Source organism: Cherax quadricarinatus, chromosome 62, assembly GCF_038502225.1.
Source record: "Cherax quadricarinatus isolate ZL_2023a chromosome 62, ASM3850222v1, whole genome shotgun sequence".
Classification (NCBI taxonomy): Eukaryota; Metazoa; Arthropoda; class Malacostraca; order Decapoda; family Parastacidae; genus Cherax; species Cherax quadricarinatus.
The window spans coordinates 1,379,927-1,384,924 of NC_091353.1; positions in this window are offsets into that span (position 1 = coordinate 1,379,927).

Sequence of the window (4,998 nt, forward strand, 5' to 3'; positions counted from 1 at the left end):
TGTATGCCCCAAATCACTATCTTATTCCCCCCCACATTTGGATGCCCGGGGCCACCACCCCTTCGGCCCTTCCCCCCTCTGCACGCCACTGACTATTGTCTAGGTACTACACCTGGTTTCACTTCAGGGACGGCGAGAAGACAAGGGCAGTAAACAGCAACTACACTTTGACTGCACAGATCTCAAAAATATCACGTCACCTGAGATGGTTCACTCCTAGAATGACTTAAGTCTGGAGCATAACAATATTGATGAAAGAAAATCATTGCTAACCACACCTACACTATGACTCAAAAAATCGTAATGATTTGAGCCATGACGACGCTTTGAGGGGACTTGAGTTAGAGTTCGTCACGGCAACACTGGCCTGAGACTTGTCTGTAAAAACTTGTATTTGTGGTCATAGTGGTGCCTATGCTAACCTTCCTATGGTGTAGAAATATACCTAGTTGGATGACTCTTGTTGTAGCCAGCTGGCCCAGTGGCTAACGCGTCGGTCTGGAGTTTTACGACTCACAAACCGCGAGTTCAGTCCCCGCCCCTACCGTGTTTTTTTTCACAACTACAATATTCTGTTACCTATGTGCATGTTTCATATCAATAAAAATATAATGGAAGTAATGTTTGGGAAGGTTTTCAAGCGAGCTGAAGTTGGTAACAGCTCTTACCTTGTAAATAAAGGTAAGAACTCTAAATCTAACCCTGATTAAACCCTTGTATAAGAGAGAGAGAGAGAGAGAGAGAGAGAGAGAGAGAGAGAGAGAGAGAGAGAGAGAGAGAGAGACGATGGTGTAGGATACTGTCTCGTAGTTGCTTCCATTTGCTTTTTGTGAGGTGTTGAAGAGGTGTTCATGGAAGTAAAGGCGATAGATTATATATATATATATATATATATATATATATATATATATATATATGTATATATATATATATATATATATATATATATATATATATATATATATATATATATATATATATATATATATATATATATATATATATATATATGTATGTATATATAATTCATGCGAGTCATTCAGCGCAAGACGCAGTGAAGGCTTGATCCTCCGTCTGCTGAGAACAAGACAGACAAGCTTCCTATTTGTACTCGCCTAGAGAACACCAGAGACCCAAAAAACGCTGACGGTGCAGATTAATCCAGCAGCAGACCCATGCATAACACACTGACCTTGATAACTGTTTCCATAAAGAAACCATACCACTTGCGGGGATAGAACCCGCGGTCAGAGAGTCTCAAAACTCCAGACCGTCGCGGTAGCCACTGGTCCAGTGGCTAACGCGACGGTCTGGAGTTTTGAGACTCTCTGATCGCGGGTTCCAACCCCGCCCGTGTTATGGTTTATTTGCAATCGTGTCATTACGATTTCGTGAGTCATGTTTCCATAAAGGTTTGTCAGCTGTGTATACATGGTTTAATAAACCGACAAGTTGATAAATGAGACACTTATTCAATACTTGGGAATCTTAATTCTGGAAACGTTTCGCCAGGCAGTGGCTTCATCAGTCTAATGTACAGGAGTTTCAGGTGATCAGTCCCCCAGCCTGGAGTCGATGTGTTCAGTCCATTAATCTCGACGAAAGTCAAGATTGATGGTCTCAACACATCTGCACTGGACTAAAGAAACTTCTGCATGGCGAAGTGTTTCCAGAAATAAGATTTCCAAGTGCTGGAAAAGTGTCTTATTTATCAACTCTTTTGCTAATCCAGCAGATTTCTTATCACCAGGAGCACCACTATAGCCTATACCACTACCGTCACCATCATCACCACTATCACCACCGCCACCACCACCGAGCTGCTTCTGCAGTTCGGTGTAGATGGTGGTGGTAATGGTGATAGCGATGATAGTGTTGGAGATATTGGTGGTGCTAATGGTGGTAATAGTGGTGGTGTTAGTGGTGGTGCTTGTGGTGTTAGTAGTGCTAGTTGTGGTGCCAGTGGTGGTGCTAGTGGTAGTGCTAGTGGTGGTGCTAGTTGTAGTGCCAGTGGTGGTACTAGTGGTAGTGCTAGCGGTGGTGCTAGTTGTGGTGCTAGTGGTGGTGCCAGTGGTAGTGCAATTGGTGGTGCTAGTGGTGGTGCTAGTGGTGATAGTGAATCTCATTAACCTCCAATTTTAATCATTCCAGGTAAGTTATTATCACCACTGCGTCAAGGTTTGTGTGTGAAAGTGAGAGCTCGTCAGCATCATCTCCCTGGCAACGACGCTTCCAGGTTTCCATCTCTTACTTACTCTCTGTGAATGTCTTGTGAATTTTAGAGTAAATACTTATATTATTTTTTTACATTGGTTCAAAATTAGCCTAAATTCTTAATTTGAAGGTCTGAGGAACTTATTCCCGTGACTTCTCATGATGTAGCATTATTACTGCGCCGGGAGAGTAGACTTATGTATGATAATGGTATGCAATACCAGCAGTTAGGTATCTGTACTCCGAAACGTTTCGCCTACACAGCAGGCTTCTTCAGGATAATACATAGGATTCGACTGAAGAAAACTACTGTGAACGCGAAACTTTTCGCGTTCACAGTAGGTAATTTTAATAATTTTTGACTAGAGGTTTTGTTAAGTAACAGAAGTATGGTAATTTGTACTGATGTACTGTGGTTATTCAAAATAGTTATTATAACAATGAACATTTTAAGTGTTTCAGCAATATTTTATTCGATTTTTTTTGTTGGGTGTAACCTTGTAACACGGAAGCACTGCCACCATCACCAAACTGCTTCTATAGACTTCCCACCTTCACCACCACAGCCGAAATTCTTCAGGAGACTTCTGCAACCACCACCACCATTATCATCGAAGTGCTACTGTAAACGTCTCTGCCAAGATAAGATAAGATTTCGTTCAGATTTTTAACCCCGGCGGGTTAGCCACCCAGGATAACCCAAGAAAGTCAGTGCGTCATCGAGGACTGTCTAACTTATTTCCATTGGGGTCCTTAATCTTGTCCCCCAGGATGCGACCCACACCAGTCGACTAACACCCAGGTACCTATTTGCTGCTAGGTGAACAGGACAACAGGTGTAAGGAAACGTGTCGAATGTTTCCACCCGCCGGGAATCGAACCCGGGCCCTCCGTGTGTGAAGCGGGAGCTTTAGCCACCAGGCCACCGGGCCACCCGAGGACCAGTGGTCGTTGCAGTCGTCACTTAGCTGAGTTGTTTAATACTAACACTGAGCAGTTTCACTTGACACACAATATTGTATATGTGATACCTGCGTGATATGCCAAATATACTTCCAACACCGTGCAAACAATACTGACGATGTAGTGTTCTCACACACTTTCTTGGACTCGTTAAGGTGCAGAAAAGCTCTTTACACTTAGGTTAATCATCCCTACTTTCCCTATTACCTCCTACTCATACACTTCACATGACCACTACATATACTGTACTCAGTCTGTCATCTGCTCAAAATATTACGTGTTCGTGTATACAGCAATCTCTTGAATTATGGCAGCCACAACGTTGATGAACGACAGTCTGCTCCTTCGCTCCTCACCCCTTCCACCTACACCAGCCTTCTATATAACCGTTCATTACTAGAGTTTAGAGGCTTCTGTATTTCACGTTGAGTAAAGCAGTAAATTCAACTTCAGAGGGAGCATGCAGGGGACTCTCAGCTGTGCTGGAAGTAGCAGTGGAGTGCTGGTCCTGAGGGTCGTATGTTGACAGTGATGGTGGTGTTTGGCTCTTGAGTGTCCTATGTTGACAGTGATGGTGGTGTTTGGCTCTGAGAGTCGTATGTTGACAGTGATGGTGGTGTGTTGGTTCTGGGTCAGTACGCTGAGGTCAGTGGTCATGAAAGGTCATCCTGTCCTAGCTGTTTGGGGGATTAGTGTGGAGCATTATAGAGCACCATGGTTTGCTGTAGTGTTTTGGGATCTCAGGTTAAAGTATTGAAGGAGGATGTTCTACTTCTCCAAGAGGAAAACAGGAGGCTGAAAATTCGCCTAAATGGATTTGGGAGAGTGCGAAGAGTGGAGTTGGTGTGGAGGAAAAGATTACCAACGGTGAGTTGGAGTTGCATCAGCTTCAAGTGGAATGTGGTCTCTACTAAAGGTAGAAGTATCAAGATAAGGTAGGAAATCGATTCTCTGTTCTCCAGGATGAGTGTAGTTCAGTGGTTAGCGAGGTTAAAGGTACCACTAACTTCCCTGCTAATCAAGGTAAGAACATTCTGGTTGTGAGTGGCTCACAGGTAACATATATGGACTGTGCTTTCTGTAGCAGAGATACGAACATTAGAGAGTGTGTGTGCTTCCCAGGAGCTGGTGTTGGTGACATAGTCAACAGGTTGGTTAATATTATGTTAGGTAATGGGAACAAGCCCATCATCTATCTAGTGCTGGTGGAAATGATATTGGGAAAGGCAGGAGACAAATGCTGCTCGATAAGTACAAGTCAGCCATAGATGTAATTAGATCTATGGGAGGGGGTTACAATCATATGTAGCATCTTTCCTAGAAGAGAAGTTGGCAATGAATGGATCTCTAGAGCAACTGGTGTAAATTACTAGCTAGAAGGGTACTGCAAGGAATTTGCAATCCCATTCATCGATAACTGGGACAAATTTTATGGCAAACGTGAAATGTATGCAAGGGATGGGGTACATCTCTCTGGGGCCAGAGTGGTTGCATTACTTAACTCGATTGAGGGAGGCCATTGCTAACTTGTCTTGGAGTTTGAACTGATAGATTATAGAAGTATGGGTGTGTGTGGGAAACAAGCTTCAGTACAGGGATTGAAAACAGCAGATATTACTAGGATTCTTTAGGGATATGTTTCAGAGACAATATTCAAAATAAGGCTGATTGTAAAGGCAAAGCAACTGAGTAACAAAGAGAGACAGAAGAGGACAGAGAGTGACTAGCTCCCTTAAGGTTTATTATACTAATAGTAGGAGTCTAACAAATAAGATAGATGCGCTAAGATAACTTGCATGCGCAGGTTATATAGATATTATT